At 41.2% G+C, this 19,351-nt stretch overlaps 1 pseudogene; it reads right to left on the reverse strand.

The window, feature by feature from the left end:
- Positions 1-281: 281 nt before the first annotated feature.
- LOC104667976 lies at positions 282-18,068 on the reverse strand (annotated as a pseudogene).
- Between the last annotated feature and the right edge of the window lie 1,283 nt (positions 18,069-19,351).

Raw genomic sequence — 19,351 nt, forward strand, 5'->3', positions numbered from 1 at the left:
AATGCCTTTTTCCTTTCCTTCAAGACTCCCAAGAACACCATTTAGTTTCTGGTGAAGCTGACATCACTTTATCTGATTTTAATGATAGCTTCATACCACAAGCCCTCTTGTGATATGACATATTTCTGATGTTCTTTATTATTTCTGCCAGTGACAGTTTTGAATCAAAGTGTGTATTTGGAGCACGGAACCATTGTTAACAAGGTGTTGCAATGGGGTGGCCCAAGGACCCTCTGAAGCTCCTGCATCAGACACAAGCCCAAGCTCAGAGCTCCTGACCCTCAGAGGTGAGGGGAAATGCTGGCCACCATGATGTTGTCTCCAGTGATGTGGCTGGTGTCTGGATAGCACAGGAAGGACACGAGCCCACACAGTCCTCAGGCCGCCCCACTCTGCATGGAAAAAGGAGGTGGGGCTGAGACTAATTACACCTTCCCCATGAGCCCTGGGTTCCCATGGGATGCTGTGAAGTCAAGACCCCTATGGGGATGAGCGAAGGGCTGTAAGTGAAGAGATGTGGGCTTTGCAGGGACCTGCAGAGGTCATTCCAGGCCCGAGAGGACCGTCAGACCCCAGAAATGGGAATGAGTAAGCCTGTGATGGATAGTGTGTGATCTTTCGCTCATCATGAAGGTTCTGAGGTCATGTTAATCCAGCTCCACAGGGGACACGGCCTCTCCACAACTTACCTCTGTGCTCTCAAGAGACTTTTCATGTGATCCCCCAAGACCAGGTCCTCAAGGAGCTACAGGAAAGGTAAAAAAGTCAGTGCCACTCATACAGATGGAGTCATGTCACATAGGCTGTGCATCTTGCAGGCCTGTGTCCTTGTGAAAGAACTGTTGGGGTGGCCTTTCACAAAAAACTGATTCTGATTCTGCTGCTGATCCCAAAAGGCTGTGAATATCGGAGCAAAAGTCCACAGGTCCAGGCCAGAGAGTCCAGCTCTCTGTGGGGCATGGCCTGGAAGGGGAAGGCACACTACTGCTCAGGGGGTAGAAACAGGAGCTGCCTGTGGTCCTCACCATGGTGCTGAAGCATGTGTCAATGATTCCTGGTATCAGACAGTTTGCCCGAATGTTCTTTGGTGTGCCAGCTCCCTGCAAGGGTCTTGCTGAGGCCCAACAGGGCTGTTTCACTGACATTATAGGACCCCAGCCTCTGTGGAAAGAAAGGGAAATAGATTAATAGATTAGAAGTGGGAATAAGGGAGAGTCACTTGAATTTCCTTGGTTCTGCCCAAGGAATTCATCCCAATAACACCTCCAGATCATCAAGTATGGGAGACAATGCCCAAAAGAGATGGCAAGAGGCTTCTACTATGGGCATTATGTAAAAAGCAAGGCCTGTGACACACAATAATCACTTTTGCATTGGAGTAGTCTTGAGGGAGCAATTGTCAAACCCTGGATATTTCCATACATCCAGTTTTCCAGATGAAATGAGAGTTTCTGCTTATCTAACCTGGAGACATGAGATGGTCATACTTACAGCAAGTGGAGTACAGGCTGAAACTGAGGAGACCAGGACCACTGAATCTTGCCTGGAAAGATTAAGATAGGGTGGTATGTGAGTGGAAGACAGTTATTATCTTGTGTGTGGCTGAGAATGGAGGCTGTATGGAAGAGGGGTGGAGGACTATGTGAGTGAAAAAGAATACCTTGGGTCTGGTGGAGGTGGAGCGCAGTGGCAATCTTGGCTCACTGCAACCCCCACCTCCCAGTTCAAGTGATCCTCCTGCCTCAGTCTCCTGAGTAGGTAGGACCCCAGGAACATGCCACCACATCTGGCTAATTTTTTTGTATTTTTGGTAGAGACAGGGTTTCACTGCATTGCTGAGGCTGGTCTCCAACTCCTGAACTCTAGCGATCCACCTGCCTTGGCCTCCCAAAGTGCTGGGATTACAGGTGTGAGCCACTGTGCCTGGTCCATGGATTTTGTTTTTGTAGGAAAAACTTTGACTACACATTACATTTATTTAATGGTTATAGGACTGGTTGAGTTTTCTATCTCTTCTTGAGACAGTTTTGGTAAGATATATAAGTTTAAAAATTCTTTCTATTATAACTTCAGCATAAACATAAATTTGACATAAAAATTTCTTTTGGGCATTATCATTCTTTTCATGCCTTTTTATTGTCCTCAGGATCTGTCTTTTGATCCTATTCCTGATATTGGCTATTTATGTCTTTCCTCTTTTTACTTGATCAATCCCATTGGAAATTTGCCAAAAACATTCATTTTCTTAAAAAATAGGTTTTTTGTTCTCTTGATCCCTATATTGTACTTTGTTTTATTTTCCATTGATCTCTGCTCTATATATTGTTTTATTTTTTCTTTCTGAGTGTTTTTTCTCATGAACACTTCAACTTTGACTTTTGCTTAGCATTGACAATATAATACTTTGGTACCATCAAGAAAGATATACTTTAATTCTGTAAAGAAGGATTAAAATGTGCATTTTAATCTTGGCTCACTGCAACCCCCACCTCCCAGTTCAAGTGATCCTCCTGCCTCAGCCTCCTGAGTAGCTAGTTGAGCTGAGTACATTTTATAAATGTGCTGAGGTTTATTTCTCCTACTTCAATTTCTTGATTGCTAGCCTTTCCTAGAACTATACATTTCCTAGAACTGTTTCTATAAATACATTTCTATAAACTCATTCAACAGAAATGAAAAATTTAATAAAATGTGCCATTTCTGTCAATCAGATTTAAAATGTTTAATTTGATTTAAAAATCTAGCTTGACAGTCTTGATATTTTAACTGTCATCACTGATATACTAGGATTAATGTCTAGCATCCAATTTCGTGCTTTTAAAAAATTCCCCCAGTTCTTTGTTTTGTTTTCTGTCCCTTCTTGCTTTTTTAAGACTATTTTTTCAATTTCCACTTCCCTCTCTATTAATTTGAAAATATACTGTATACTCCATTGCCATTCTTGTAGCTTTGCCCTATAAGCAGGCCTGTTTTGCTTATCAAAGTTTAAGATTAATATCCTTACCCTCTCTCTAACACTATAAAAATCTTCTAACACCTTAACTCCATTTCTATCTCCTGATTTAAATATTATTTTTGTGTATTTAGCTATTTTGTGGAGTTAATGTTTTTAACTCCACGAAACGATTTCTTTTTACAAGAAATAGTTAAATTTGTTCATGTTACTATGTTCTGTGATTTTCATTCTTACTTTCATCTTAGATTTTCCATATGAGATCATTTCTTTCTTTCTGCCTAAAGTACCATTTAAAGTTTCCTTTAGTGAAGATCTTCTGGCAGTAAACTTTGTTTTCATTTCTCTGAAAATGTTATAAATTTGTCCTAATTTTTGAAAGATATACTTGATAGATACGGAATTCTAGGTCGATAGTTATATTCTTTTAGCATATGGGTATCTCCACTTAAATTGAGTTAGGAATAATAGGATTTTTGACAAGTAGATAAGAATAAATAGAAACAACTTAAGTGGAGCTTCCTTCATAAAGTCCTGCCTTATCCACAAGGTTGGAGAAAGCAATCTTTTACTTGCTCAGATCTCACAACTAATAATAGTAGTAGTAATAATAATATTAATAACATTTATTATAAATATAGAAACCAATTAAATTGTTATTAAATGTTATTTATACTATGTATGTGATAATTTATACTGTAGTTAATATTTATTTTCTTCACTTTTTTAACTCTTATTTTAAGTTCAGGGGTACAGGTACAGGTTTGTTACACAGGTAAACTTGTTTCATGGGGATTTGTTGTACAGATTATTTTATCACCCAGGTGTTAAACCTAATACCCACTAGTTATTGTTCCTGATCCTCTCCCTTCTCCTACTTTCAACCCTCCGACAGGCCCCAGTCTCTGTTATTCCCCATTATGTATTCATGTGTTCTCTTCATTTAGCTCCCACTTATAAGTGAGAACATACAGTATTTGCTTTTCTGTTCCTGTGTTAGTTTGCTAAGGATAATGGCCTCCAACTCCACCCATGTTCCTGCAGAGGACATGATCTAATTCTTTTTCATGGCTGCATAGTATACCATGGTGTATATTTATCACATTTTCTTTAATCTGCCATTAATGGACATTTAGGTTGACTCAATGTATTTACTGTTGTGAATAGTGCTGCAATGGACATACGCGTGCATGTGCCTTTGTAATACAATGATTTATATTCCTTTGGTTATATATCAGTAATTTACACTCCTTTTTCCCACAATCTCACCAGCATCTGTTACTTTTTTGACTTTTTAATGATAGCCATTCTGACTGGTGTGAGATGGTGTCTCATTGCGGTTTTGATTTGCATTTCTCTAATGATCAGTGATATTGAGCTTTTTCTCGTATGCTTGTTGGTTGCATCTATGTCTTCTTTGAAAAGCATCTGTTCATGTCCTTTGCCCAATTTTTAATGAGGTTGTTGTTTTGTTCTTGTAAATATGTGTTAGTTCCTTGTAGATGCTGGCTATTAGACCTAGGTCAGATGCATATCTTGCAAAAATTTTCTCCCATTCTGTAGGTCGTCTGCTTACCCTGTTAATAGTTTCTTATGCCATACAGAAGTTCTTAAGTTTAATTAGATCCCATTTGTCAATTTTGCTTTTGTTGCAATTGCTTTGGCTTCTTTGTCATGAAATCTTTGCCCATTCCTATGTCCAGAATGATATTGCCTAGGTTGTCTTCCAGTGTTTTTATAGTTTTGGGTTTTACACTTAAGTCTTTAATCTATCTTGATTTAATTTTTGTATATGGTGTAAGGAAGGCATCCAGTTTCAATATTCTGCATATGGCTAGCCAGTTATCTCAGCACTGTTTATGGAATAGGGAGTCCTTTCCCCATTTTTTGTTTTTGTTGACTTGGTCAAAGATCAGATGGTTGTAGATGTCTAGCCTTGTTTCTGGGCTCTCTATTTTGTTCCATTATTCTATGTGTCTGTTTTTGTACCACTATCATGCTGTTTTGGTTACTGCAGCCTGTAGTATAGTTTGAAGTCAGATAGCATGATGCCTCCAGCTTTGTTATTTTTTTCTAGTTATCCTAATTTTTTTCTTTTTTCTTTTTTTAATATATTTTAAGTTCTAGGGCACATGTACACAATGTATAGGTTTGCTACAAATGTATACATGTGCCATACTGGTGTGCTGCACCCATTAACTTATCATTTACATTACGTACATATCCTAATGCTATCCCTCCCCTGCCCTCCTCCACCCCACGACAGGCCCTGGTGTGTGATGTTCCCATTCCTGTGTCCAAGTGTTCTCATTGTTTGATTTCCACCTATGAGTGAGAGCATGTGGTGTTTGATTTTCTGTCCTTGCGATAGTTTGCTGGGAATGATGGTTTACAGCTGCATCCATGTCCCTACAAAGGGCATGAACTCATCCTTTTTTATGGCTACATAGTATTCCATGGTGTATATGTGCCACATTTTCTTAATCCAGTCTATTATTGATGGACATTTGGGTTGGTTCCAAGTCTTTGCTATTGTGAATAGTGCCACAATAAACATATGTGTGCATGTGTCTCTATAGCAGCATGATTTATAATCCTTTGGGTATATCCCCAGTAATGGGATGGCTAGGTCAAATGGTATTTCTAGTTCTAGATCCTTGAGGAATCACCACACTGTCTTCCACAATGGTTGAACTAGTTTACAGTCCCACCAACAGTGTAAAAGTGTTCCTATTTCTCCACATCCTCTCCAGCACCTGTTGTTTTCTGACTTTTTAATGATCACCATTCAAACTGGTGTGACATGGTATCTCATTGTGGTTTTGATTTGCATTTCTCTGATGGTCACTGATGATAAGCATTTTTTCTTGTGCCTGTTGGCTGCATAAATGTCTTCTTTTGAGAAATGTCTGTTCATATCCTTTGCCCACATTTGATGGGGTTGTTTGTTTTATTTCTTGTAAATTTTTTTGAGTTCTTTGTAGATTCTGGATATTAGCCCTTTATCAGATGAGTAGATTGCAGAAATTTTCTCCCATTCTGTAGGTTGCCTCTTCACTCTTTTGCTGTGCAGAAGCTCTTTAGTTTAATTAGGTCCCATTTGTCAATTTTGGCTTTTGTTGCCATTGCTTTTGGTGTTTTAGACATGACATCCTTGACCATGCCTACGTCCTGGATGATATTGCCTAGGTTTTCTTCTAGCGTTTTTATGGTTTTAGGTCTAACATTTAAATCTTTAATCCATCTGGAATTAATTTTTGTACAAGATTTAAGGAAGGGATTCAGTTTCAACTTTCTACATATGGCTAACCAGTTTTCCCAGCACCATTTGTTAAATAGGGAATCCTTTCCCCCTTTCTTGTTTTTGTCAGGTTTCTCAAATATCAGATGGTTGTAGATGTGTGGCATTATTTCTGAGGGCTCTGTTCTGTTCCATTGGTCTATATATCTGTTTTGGTACCAGTACCATGCTGTTTCGGTTACTGAAGCTTTGTAGTATAGTTTGAAGTCAGGTAGCATGATGCCTCCAGCTTTGTTCTTTTGGCTTAGGGTTGTCTTGGCAATGCAGGCTCTTTTTTGGTTCCATATGAACTTTAAAGTTCTTTTTTTTTCAATTCTGTAAAGAAAGTTATTGGTAGCTTGATGGGGATGGCATAGAATCTATAAATTACCTTGGGCAGTATGGTCATTTTCATGATATTGATTCTTCCTATCCATGAGCATGGAATGTTCTTCCATTTGTTTGTGTCCTCTTTTATTTCATTGAGCAGTGGTTTGTAGTTCTCCTTGAAGAGGTCCTTCACATCCCTTGTAAGTTGGATTCCTAGGTATTTTATTGTCTTTGAAGCAATTGTGAATGGGAGTTCACTCATGATTTGGCTCACTGTTTGTCTGTTATTGGTGTATAAGAATGCTTGTGATTTTTGCACATTGATTTTGTATCCTGAGACTTTCCTAAAGTTGCTTATCAGCTTAAGGAGATTTTGGGCCGAGACAATGGGGTTTTCTAAATATACAATCATGTCATCTGCAAACAGGGACAATTTGACTTCTTCTTTTCCTAACTGAATACCCTTGATTTCTTTCTCTTGCCTGATTGCCCTAGCCAGAACTTCCAACACTATGTTGAATAGGAGTGGTGAGACAAGGCATCCCTGTCTTGTGCCAGTTTTCAAAGGGAATTTTTCCAGTTTTTGCCCATTCAGTATGATATTAGCTGTGGGTTTGTCATAAATAGCTCTTATTATTTTGAGGTACGTTCCATCAATACCGAATTTATTGAGTGTTTTTAGCATGAAGGGCTGTTGAATTTTGTCAAAGGCCTTTTCTGCATCTATTGAGATAATCATGTGGTTCTTGTCTTTGGTTCTGTTTATATGCTGGATTACGTTTATTGATTTGCGAATGTTGAACCAGCCTTGCATCCCAGGGATGAAGCCCACTTGATCATGGTGGATAAGCTTTTTGATGTGCTGCTGGATCTGGTTTGCCAGTATTTTATTGAGGATTTTTGCATCGATGTTCATCAGGGATATTGGTCTAAAATTTTCTTTTTTTGTTGTGTCTCTGCCAGGCTTTGGTATCAGGATGATGTTGGCCTCATAAAATGAGTTAGGGAGGATTCCCTCTTTTTCTATTGATTGGAATAGTTTCAGAAGGAATGGTACCAGCTCCTCCTTGTACCTCTAGTAGAATTCAGCTGTGAATCCATCTGGTCCTGGACTTGTTTTGGTTGGTAGGCTATTAATTATTGCCTCAATTTCAGAGCCTGCTATTGGTCTATTCAGGGATTCAACTTCTTCCTGGTTTAGTCTTGGAAGAGTGTAAGCATCCAGGAAATTATCCATTTCCTCTAGATTTTCTAGTTGATTTGCGTAGAGGTGTTTATAGTATTCTCTGATGGTAGTTTGTATTTCTGTGGGGTCGGTGGTGATATCCCCTTTATCATTTTTTATTGCATCTATTTGATTCTTCTCTCTTTTCTTCTTTATTAGTCTTGCTAGCAGTCTGTCAATTTTGTTGATCTTTTCAAACAACCAACTCCTGGATTCATTGATTTTTTGTAGGGTTTTTTGTGTCTCTATCTCCTTCAGTTCTGCTCTGATCTTAGTTATTTCTTGCCTTCTGCTAGCTTTTGAATGTGTTTACTCTTGCTTCTCCAGTTCTTTTAATTGTGATGTTAGAGTGTCAATTTTAGATCTTTCCAGCTTTCTCTTGTGGGCATTTAGTGCTATAAATTTCCCTCTACATACTGCTTTAAATGTATCCCAGAGATTCTGGTATGTTGTATCTTTGTTCTCATTGGTTTCAAAGAACATCTTTATTTCTGCCTTCATTTCGTTATGTACCCAGTAGTCATTCAGGAGCAGGTTATTCAGTTTCCATGTAGTTGAGTGGTTTTGATTGAGTTTCTTAGCCCTGAGTTCTAGTTTGATTGCACTGTGGTCTGAGAGACAGTTTGTTATAATTTCTGTTCTTGTACATTTGCTGAGGAGTGCTTTACTTCCAATTATGTGGCCAATTTTGGAGTAAGTGTGATGTGGTGCTGAGAAGAATGTATATTCTGTTGATTTGGGGTGGAGAGTTCTATAGATGTCTATGAGGTCCGCTTGGTGCAGAGATGAGTTCAATTCCTGGATATCCTTGTTAACTTTCTGTCTCGTTGATCTGTCTAATGTTGACAGTGGAGTGTTGAAGTCTCCCATTATTATTGTATGGGAGTCTAAGTCTCTTTGTAAGTCTCTAAGGACTTGCTTTATGAATTTGGGTGCTCCTGCATTGGGTGCATATATATTTCGGATAGTTAGCTCTTCCTGTTGAATTGATCCCTTTACCCTTATGTAATGGCCTTCTTTGTCTCTTTTGATCTTTGATGGTTTACAGTCTATTTTATCAGAGACTAGTATTGCAACCCCTGCTTTTCTTTGTTCTCCATTTACTTGGTAAATCTTCCTTCATCCCTTTATTTTGAGCCTATGTATGTCTCTGCATGTGAGATGGGTCTCCTGAATACAGCAGACTGATGGGTCTTGACTCTTTATCCAGTTTGCCAGTCTGTGTCTTAATTGGAGCATTTAGTCCATTTACATTTAAGGTTAATATTGTTATGTGTGAACTTGATCCTGCCATTATGATATTAACTGGTTATTTTGCTCGTTAGTTGATGCAGTTTCTTCCTAGCCTCTATGGTCTTTACATTTTTGCATGTTTTTGCAATGGCTGGTACCGGTTGTTCCTTTCCATGTTTAGGGCTTCCTTCAGGGTCTCTTGTAAGGCAGGCCTGGTAGTGACAAAACCTCTAAGCATTTGCTTATCTGTAAAGGATTTTATTTCTCCTTCACTTATGAAACTTAGTTTGGCTGGATATGAAATTCTGGGTTTAAAATTCTTTTCTTTAAGAATGTTGAATATTGGCCCCCACTCTCTTCTGGCTTGTAGAGTTTCTGCTGAGAAATCCACTGTTAGTTTGACGGGCTTCCCTTTGTGGGTAACCCGACCTTTCTCTCTGGCTGTCCTTAATATTTTTTCCTTCATTTCAACTTTGATGAATCTGACAATTATGTGTCTTGGAGTTGCTCTTCTCAAGGAGTATCTTTGTGGCATTCTCTGTATTTCCTGAATTTGAATGTTGGCGTGCCTTGCTAGGTTGGTGAAGTTCTCCTGGATAATATCCTGCAGAGTGTTTTCCAACTTGCTTCCATTTGCCCTGTCACTTTCAGGTACACCAATCAGATGTATATTTGGTCTTTTCACATAGTCCCATATTTCTTGGCAGCTTTGTTCATATCTTTTTACTCTTTTTTCTCTAAACTTCTCTTCTTGCTTTATTTCATTCATTTGATCTTCAATCACTGATACCCTTTCTTCCAGTTGATCGAATCAGTCACTGAAGCTTGTGCATTCGTCATGTAGTTCTCATGCCATGGTTTTCAGCTCCATCGGGTCATTTAAGGACTTCTCTACATTGGTTATTCTAGTAGATCTCAGACTGCTGCACTAGCAATGAGGGAGGCTCCATGGGTGTGGGACCCTCCAAGACCAGTGCGGGATATAGTCTCTTGGTGTGCCACTTGCTAAGACCCTTGGAAAAGTGCAGTATTAGGGTGGGAGTGACCTGATTTTCCAGGTGCTATCTGTCATGGCTTCCCTTGGCTAGGAAAGGGAATTCCTTGACCTCTTGCACTTCCTGGGTGAGGAGATGCCTCTCCCTGCTTCGGTCTCGCTCAGTGGGCTGCACCCACTGTCCTGCACCCACTGTCAAACATGCCCCAGTGAGACAAACCCCATACCTCAGTTGGAAATGCAGAAATCCCCCATCTTCTATGTCGCTCACACTGGGAGCTGTAAACTGGAGGTGTTCCTATTTGGCCATCTTGGAACTGCCTCCAGCTTTATTATTTTTGCTTAGGATTGCTTCAACTATTTAAGCTCATTTTTAGCTCCATATACATTTTAAAATAGTTCTTTTTCTAGTTCTGTGAAGAATATCATTTGTAGTTTAATAGGAATAGCCTTGAATCTATACATTGCTTTAGGCAATTTTGCCATTTTAACAATATGGATTCTTCTTATCCATGAGTGTGAAATGTTTTTCCGTTTGTTTCTGTCATCTCTGATTTTTTTTGAGCAATGTTTTGTAGTTCTTATTGTAGTGATCTTTCACCTCTCTGTTTAGCTGTATTCCTAGGTATTTTTTTGTGGCAGTTGTGAATGGAATTGCATTCCTCATTTGGATCTTGGCTTGGCTCTTGGCTTGGCTCTTGTTCATGTATAGGAATGCCAGTGATTTTTGTACATTAATTTTGTATCCTGAAACTTTGTTGACGTTGTTTATCAGCTTAAGGAGTTTTTGTGTCATGACTGTGGGTGTTCTCAATATAGGATCATGTCACCTGCAAACAGGGATAATTTGACTTCTTCTCTTCCTATTTGGCTGCCTTTATATCTTTCTCTTGCCTGATTACTCTGGCTAGGACTTCCAATACTATGTTGAATAGGAATGATGAGACAGGGCATCCTTGTCCTGTGCTAGTTTTCAAGGGTAATGCTTCCAAGTTTTGCCCATTCAGTATGATGTTGGCTGTGGGTTTGTCATAGATGGCTCTTATTATTTTGAGGTATGTTCCTTCAATACCTAGTTTATTGAGAATTTTTAACAGGAAGGGTGTTGAATTTCATCAAAAGCCTTTTCTGAATCTATTAAGATAATCATGTAGTTTTGTCCTTAATTCTGTTCATGTGATGAATCACATTTCTCGATTTGTGTATGTTGTGCCAACCTTGCATCCCAGGGATAAAGCCTACTTGATCATGGTGCATAAGCTTTTTGATGTGCTGCTGGATTCAGTTTGCAAGTATTTTGTTGAGGATTTTTGCATCAACATTCATCAAGGATATTGGCCTAACATTTTCGTTTTTTGCTGTGTTTCTGACAGGGTTTGGTATTAGGATGATGCTGGCCTCATAGAAAGAATTGGGGAAGAGTTCCTCTTTCTAAAATTTTTGGAATAGTTTCAGTAGGAGTGGCACCAGCTCTTCTTTGTACAGCTGGGAGAATTCAGCTGTGAATCTGTCATTCCTAGGTTTTTCTTGGTAGGCTATTTATTACTGATTTTATTTCAGAGCTCATTATTGGTCTGTTCAGGGATTCAATTTCTTCCTGGCTCAGTCTTGGAAGGGTGTATGTGTCCAGGAATTTATCCTTTTCTTGTAGATTTGCTAGTTTATGTGCATAGAGGTGTTCATAATATTCTTTGGTAGCTATTTGTATTCTGTGGGATCAATGACCCCTTTTGTCATTTCTAATTGTGTTTTGTGTTTATTTGGATTTTTTCTTCATTAGCCTAGTTAGCAGTCTATTTTATTAATTTTTTTCAAAAAATCAACTCCTGGATTCATTGATCTTTTGAATGGCTTTTTCGTGTCTCAATCTCCTTCAGTTCAGTTCTGATTTTCGTTATTTCTTGTCTTCTGCTAGCTTTGGGGTTTGTTTTCTCCTGGTTCTCTAGTGCTTTTAATTGTGATGCAAAGTTCTTTCACTTGCAAAGAACTTTAGTATGTGATGTTCTTGTAGCTGTGAAAATGATAATATTCATTTTCAAATATTTTTTTTTGAGACAGGGTCTCACTTGATCACCCAGCTGGAAGTACAGTGTTGTGATCATAGCTCACTGCACCCTTGAACTCCTGGGTTCAAGCGACTTTTCTGCCTCAGCCTCCCAAAGTGTTGGGATTACAGGTGTGAGCCACTGCACCCGGCCAATGTTTATTATTTATTCTAGTAGATATACATAGACAGTCTTTACTATGTGCATAATCAACATATTTTATCATGCCATTTAATGTTCACAAGAGGTGTGCCAAGCATCATTATCCCATTTAATAGGTAAGGAAACAAAGGCCCAGAGAGTTTAATTACCAAGCATATGTAGCTAGTGACAGAGCAGGGATCTAAAGGTAGGTGTCTCTGACTCCAAAGCCCATGCTGTCTTCTTTACATTCGTAGTTTGCAACCAGTTTTTTGAAGCCAGATTCTGCAAGAGGTGCCCAGTACCAGGAACAGGGACCAAATGGTTGAGCATCAGGCCCCTAATCCAATTTTAAGCTGGGCATTTCTGCTTTTGTCTGTTTTATGCATTGGACTCCTACGGAGGTTATTCTTTGACAAAAGGTTTCTGCCATTAAAAACCATTTGAAAATCATGGTATTGTGTTTAACCACAAAAATTACTGTACTTGGCCATTTTCTATCAATAAAAATGATATTTTTTGTCCCTCGCACTTCCTTACACTGGCCCTGTCCTCCTCCACCTTTTCCCAGCCCCTGCCAGTCAGTTCCCAAATTAGGAAGTCTGCTTCCTTGTTCTCCCCACAGCCCATGGTGGATGTATTACCTGTGGGATGGGCCTAGGGCTGGCTCTTCCTGTCAATTCCCCACTGTTCTCAGTGACTCAGGGCCACTGAGATTCAATCTAATATCACGCCATGCCTGTGTTAGAGCTGGAAGGGGCCTCAGAAGTCATCATTAGTTAGAAGTCCTGGTTGTGTTTCACAGATGATCACACAAGTCCAGAGAAGCAGCCCAGTCTATACTAGCTGCTCAGTACATGCTTGCTGAATTCAGTGACTGCTCCAGAATGTCAATATGGGAACTGAAGGGAAGCAAAACAGTTGGGAAAAGAGTCTTAAAACTACATCTATCTGCAAAGCACTTTACCTGAGACTGAGGAAAATTCACTTTACCTCCGCTGACCATTTTAAAGAAGAGCGTGAGGGCAATGCTGGTAGAGAAAACTGGGTGGCCCTAACCTTCAGAGGAGGCATGGCTAAATAGGAGGGAGATGTTTAAGAGGCTGGGGCATGGTCAGAGGTATCTACTTTAGAACAGGAATGAGACAGGCCCAAGTTGGAGGAGTTGGACAGGGATGGCTAGAGCACCTTCAGGAGAAGCTGTGTTCCTGAGGTGGTCAGAAAATGAAATCTTCTAAAGATTGGGCCAAAATCCAAGAATGAACAACGAACTCCCAGGAGCACAGGCAGATTGTTCCAACCCTAGGACAAATAGCATGGGAGAACATCTGGGAACATCCCGAGTCTCTGAGACCAGTGGGGAATTGACAGCAAGAGACAGCCCTAGGCCCATCCCACAGGTGATGCATCTATCACGGGCTGTGAGAACAGCAAGGAAACAGGCTTCCTAATTTGGGAACTGACTGGCAGGGGCTGGGAAAAGGTTGGGTAGGACAGGTGTCAGAGGAAGCAGGAGGGATAAGAGTTGAGTGGTCCTGGGAAACAGCTGCTCTAGTTACAGGCCTGCTATGGGGTGCCTCAGAGTCATCAGCCTGAACTCTTGTGGCCAGAGCTCCTGTAGCCCAAGGGTCTCTGATTCCAAGACCATTGTCAGGACTCTGGGACCTTCTATCTGTGGATCCCTCCTCCTTATTCCAGTCAAGTCCTTGCCAGACCCCCTGGGCACTCCAGATGTGAGAGAACAACACTAATGGATAGAACTCTTGTTTTTTTAGCTGACCCAGAAGTTTGAAAGCCACACACTCACCATTCTTGTATGACTGGCTCAGCTAAGCCTATTTCCCAGTAGGAATGTCTAACTGAAATCTGCCCCCTCTCATTCTAGTTCCCCTGCTCCCTGTTTGATATCAAGCAGCTACCTCCTTATTCCCCTTCCCCACCCTTACCCCATCTTCTCCATGTGGGGCAGCAGCTGGCTCAGCAGCAGGCTGGGGCTTTCACAGTGATGTTTAGGATCTGAAATCAGAGCAAACAGGAGGTGGGGGAGGGAAGATACAGTCAGTCCAGCAGTCTCACCATATTGGGAAATGTACCAGGTTAGAATGTGGGCATGATGACCTCTGATGCCCATGATATGGGTGGAGTGTTGGCTTTCCTGTGCATTCATGGAAATGGGGGCATCCTGAAGATGCAGGAGTAAATGGGTTAGGCTGAAGGCTCTTCCAGCAGAAGACCCCAGAGTATATGGGTTGTCTCCCTATGTTTCCAAGCACACCAGTTTCATCTGGAGCAGAGGAGGCATCAACAGCTGAGTCTGGGGAAGGCTAGGTTTTGGGGTGATAGCCAGAAGGTACCCATGTTAGGGATTAGGCTGTCATTCTCTTCTCTGTGCCCCATATTTTTTGTGACTATTTGGTTTTTGGTTGGAATTCCCTGCAGAATGGTAGCTCCTGAACAGTGACGAGCAAAACTGCCACTTAAACACTCCTACATCCATCTCACAGAGGGGAAATTGAGGCTCAGAGAGTTCAAGCCCCAGGCCTCACTCTGCACCAGTGAATCTGTCATGGGAAGGTGGATGGTGGGAGCTGAGGATCAGCTCTGGATATGTGAGCCTAGATGGAGAGAGGGTTACATGGCAGGAAGGTGAGGATGAAGTCTGGCTTTCCTGCCCCCTGCTGGCTTCCCCAGACCTCACCTTGTCCCAGACCTGCTCACTGATCCCCAAGGCACTTCCCACCAAGTGACTGACCCCTGCCACGCACACCAGGAAGTCCACACCCCCACAGTGTTCCAGGGCCTGAGAGTAAGAAAAGGATATAAAGGAATAAGGTTACGGAGGAAGAGGGTGTCTTCAGCAGTGAGAGATGACTCCTGTTTAATGTCCCAGAGGCTGTACCTATGTCAAGTTCAAAGCACAGGAGAACAATATGATGTGAGGATGGAGATTCTCTCTTTTCCTTTAGGAGCCAGGTACTGAGTTTCTGGATAAAAAGCAGTGGAGCATCACCCAAGTACCCTTTCACGTCCTCCTTCTAGTCCTAGGCACTGTTGGCTACCTGTTCCCAAACACACCTCTCACCTGCACTGTGTCCTGAAATTTCACTGTCCCCTCTCCAATTCCCTGAATACTCTACCTCTGACTATAAGACCAGGGCTTCCTTCTGTACATCTCTGTCCCCTCAGACCCCTCCTCAGGAATCTTCCAGGAGGGCCTGGTTGGCTCCACGGAGCTGGTGGAGAAACCAGCTTCTCCTTTCCCACCAGCATGGTCCCCACCCCAACATCTCCCTGAGTCCCAGGCCACATGCACTCCCATTCTCCCTGAGGGAGAGAACAAACCTGGGTGGAGAAAGGACGCCCTCCGTAAGCTGGTCCTTTCTGTGCCCAGGTCTGTTAACTGGAGATTGGGCCTTGTGGACAAGGCTCAAGTGACACATAGTTGACCTGATTCCTGTGATGGTGGCTTTATCCCTCTGCCCTAATGTGGGACATAGTATCAGAATCTCTGAGCCTCTCTACACCTCCTTCTATGCCCCTCACCATGACCACCAGCCGCTCCCGGTCCTCAGCCTTCCCCATGTAGCACAGGGTGTCTGGCACATGCTCAGCCCCTCCCCCTAGGGCATGGCCACAGCTCAGTCCACCTTCTGCTGCTTCCGGCTGCTGATGACCACGTGGGCCCTATCGTGGGCCAGACGCTGGCAATGGCGAAGCCAATCCCGGGGCAGAGATGAGAAGGAGGTGACAATTTAGACTAGGACTGAGACTTTTCTTGCTGCATTTCTAGCCCTGGGCACCAAATGAATTCTCTCCACTAACTCAGAGCAGATAACCTCATGCTGTACTATGGATGGTCAGAGGACTAGAAGAGATAAAGAGATAAAGAGTCCATAGATGCATTGAACCTCCTATGTCCACATCAGATCTTCTTGGCCTCCCCTCCCACGAAAATTCCTACTATGAAAACTCGTTCTCAGTTTAGTTTCTCGAGGCTTTAGTTTGCTTTGTAGCTGCAACCAGAGAGCTCCCTGCCTCAGGCATGTGAAACCACTGAGTGCTCAAAGGCATGCAACTTGAAAAGTGTGAGGCATTAACCCACATAGGGCAACTCTTGACTGATGGAGGAATTTTCTCCTCTTCCTCTGAGAGATGCCTCTGAGATGCATTTCCTGCTTCCTAGAAGACCTTTGAAACCTCTCACCCAGTGACCTATAGTGGGCCGACTCCATAACACATCCTGCACTGGTTTTGTCTCCTTTGCTAGTTTCCTTTCCTGTTCCTCAATGTTGCTCATTAAGATCACCTTCCCAAAAAAGTACTAGCACTTAAGCCTAGTAAGCTTTGCTTTGTGGGGATGAGCCTAAGAAATGAAGTCAACAAAACCCAAAGACACTCACAGTTCCCAAATTCCCAAAGAGTTGTTCTCACCTGTTTGTAGATCCTGTGATCACGGCAACTTTATTGGCTAATTTAAGTTTATAGTTGGTTCCACTGCTGGTGCTTCTCATGCACAGTGGAGCCACAGTGGACATGAGGCCCCCTAACCCAGGGTCAGGGGCTTAAACATGGTCGTTTCTGATGAAATATCATCTCCCTTTTTGGGCTAGAACTGAGTGGATCTAAGAATCGCTCCTGGAAGATCAGCCTCCAGCCTGCTCCAGTGAGCCTTTCCAGTGATTTTATGAACACAGAATTTTGTATATGAAATCTCTTCTCTTTAAATTAACTTGAGTGGCTTCTGTTATCTGGTATCAAATTCTGACATATGCACACATAGGCTTGAGAAAAGAAATTTGTATCTGAGGAATACAAATCCTTTTAATTATTAGGCCCAGAGAGACATTAAAAGGAGGCTACAATCCCACACCCTACTCCCCTCTTTGACCTAAGTATTCATCTCTTGACACTGCTTGCTACTGCCACAAGTAGCTGGAAATTAACCTAATAATGCCACACCAGACACTAGAACACATACTCTGTAGTTTAAAAATGTATAGCCAATACTAATCAATGTTCTTTGTGTAAACCAATGAGAATTTCTGACAAACAATTTTGTAACAGTCCATTCCCTGTCCCTGATTTTGCCTTTAAAAATTCACTTGTAACTCCTGTTAATTGGAGTCTACATTCAGGGCAACTTGAATCTATGCTCCTGGGTTGCAATCCTCAAGTTTGGCCCAAATAAACTCTCTACTTGTATTAATTTTGCCTCAGCTTCATCCTCTTAGGTCAACATATTCAATAAATATTTATTTATTGAGAACCCCTAGGATAATGAACATCTACTTCACAGGTTTGTTGTGAGAGGCCCAAATAAATTAAGATGTGAGAGGGCTTTGTAAACTCTCAAGTTCCTAAAGTTCCACAGCTTCTTAAGAGTGATGTGTTTTATCATTTTGTCCTCCATGAGTCTCTAGCCTCAAGCTTCGAGACACATTTGACTTCCTGCTCCCAGTGCTCTATTCTGGCTGCTTTGCATCCCTCAGCCTCTTCTTCTAGACTTATCTTCATTTTCAGCACATGAGGGGAGTCCTTCCTGATACCCCAAAGCTGATTTATTGTCTCCTCCATGTGACCTGATGCCCTCCCTCCTGTGCTTACTTCTCACATTCACCTTTCTAACTCTAAGTGACAGTGTTACATTGGTCACTTATAGCAGGGTGCCCGGCACCTAGCGATTGCTTCATAAGTATTTGTTGAATGAATGAATTAATGATTTGGCTGCAGTGATATAATGATTTCTTAGGGGCCTCACTGGACCTACAGGTCAAATTCATTAGTTACTGCATGTCAGACCCTTCGCCTGTGCAGTCTGTGGTGTCAGTTCAGCTCTGGTCTTAAAGCATTTATTGTAAAGTACCCATTCTGGATTTTTAAGTGTTCAGACTTTGGGTGGCATCAGGCATTGTGTACACTGTGAACTTGTGTTTTCCTGATATTTAGAATACTGAGTCTCTATTCAAATCTTCACAAATCTGTAGCTATGAACGTATTTACATAAAGCCAATTCCCTTATTTAAGTACTTCAACCTTAGTAAATCTTAGGCAAATATCATAGCAGATAAATGCTTTTGAAGCAAACTTTAAAGATAAATTCACAATTCTTTTTTTCTCTGAAATTTGACTCCTACAATCCCTTCTCATTCATTATGGTTCCCTACCTCCCTTGTAGCCAAGGATTCAAAACAGTGTTGGGTTTTCTTCTCTTCCTACTCAACATTTTGTTAATGTCACTCCAAACAGTTTATTTTTAAAAGCAAATGCTAAGCATTTCTCTCTCTCTCTCTCTCTCTCTCTCTCTCTCTCTCTCTCTCTCTCTCTCTCTCTCTCCTTGCCATCCCCAATATAATTTTGGCAAAAGATACAGAATCAATGCATGCACTAGTCTCTTCATTCATTCAGTGAGCATCTATTGGGAAACTGCTATGGGCTGGGCGGCCAGAATACAAAGATGACTCATGATTTGGGTACTCAAAGCACTCACAGCCTGAGCTGGGCCTGCAGAAAAGTATGATTATAATACATTGTGGTAGGAGGAACATATGATTCACATACTTTTATGGGAGCATGGGAGAAGAACGGCACCTAACTTAACCTTGGGGTGGCAGTGGTTAGATAAATAATTTGGAAAAGGTGATACCTAAGTCAATTGAGGAAAAGGAGCTTCTAATATTGCATTTGTTTGTTTGTTTGTTTGTTTGGAGGCGTGCTTTTTTAATTAAAAAAGGATATATGTTCATTATAAAATTTTTTTTAATATTTGTAAAATATTTGTAAAAATGTATAAGAAAGTTGAGGGAAAAGTTGTAAAAGACTTTAAAACAGACCTGACTTTGAAATGGACTCTGGGTATCTGCAGTAAAAAACTAGGCATCGTCTAGCTACTCTTCTAGGTGACCTGATTCTGTGGGGTCTCTGTGTCATACGTTGTCTTTGAGCTATTTACAACTCAGAGTTTTAGGTAACTAATAAATGTTTGCATCTATCCATAGATGCATATAAATTTCATCTGGAGGAGATTCAATTTTCCTTCTACACTGGAAGAAATCAGCTTTGCATCTATTAAGCAAACTTATTTTACTCTTCCCTATGGCCTATATATGTGTGGTTCTTTGAATTTACCTTCGAATCAGTTGAATGGCTTTGT

This window comes from Rhinopithecus roxellana, chromosome 5 (genome assembly GCF_007565055.1).
Source record: "Rhinopithecus roxellana isolate Shanxi Qingling chromosome 5, ASM756505v1, whole genome shotgun sequence".
Lineage (NCBI taxonomy): Eukaryota > Metazoa > Chordata > Mammalia > Primates > Cercopithecidae > Rhinopithecus > Rhinopithecus roxellana.